Source organism: Pygoscelis adeliae, unplaced genomic scaffold (genome assembly GCF_000699105.1).
Source record: "Pygoscelis adeliae isolate BGI_AS28 unplaced genomic scaffold, ASM69910v1 Scaffold167, whole genome shotgun sequence".
NCBI classification, from domain to species: Eukaryota; Metazoa; Chordata; class Aves; order Sphenisciformes; family Spheniscidae; genus Pygoscelis; species Pygoscelis adeliae.
In genome coordinates, this window is record NW_008825428.1 from 7,597,295 (window position 1) to 7,597,761 (window position 467).

The window sequence follows — 467 nt, forward strand, 5'->3', positions numbered from 1 at the left end:
GTGGCATGCCGATGCCGGGGGCGAAATCGATAGCCCAGCTCAAGTGCATCTACACCAATGCACGCAGCATGGGCGGCAAGCAGGAGGAGCTGGAAGCCATTGTGCAGCGGGAGAGATATGACTTAGTCGCCATCACAGAAACATGGTGGGGTGACTCTCACGATTGCAGTGCTGCAATGGATGGCTATAGACTCTTCAGAAGGGACAGGCGAGGAAGGAGAGGCGGTGGGGTGGCTCTGTATGTTAGGGAGTGTTTCGTTTGTATAGAGCTCAACGATTGTGATGATGATATGGTCGAGTGTTTATGGGTAAGGATGAGGGGGAAGGCCAACGAGGCAGATATCCTGCTGGGAGCCTGTTATAGACCACCCAACCAGGATGAAGAGGCAGATGAAGCGTTCTACAAGCAGCTGGCAGAGGTCTCTCGATCGCTGGCCCTTGTTCTCGTGGGGGACTTCAACTTCCCG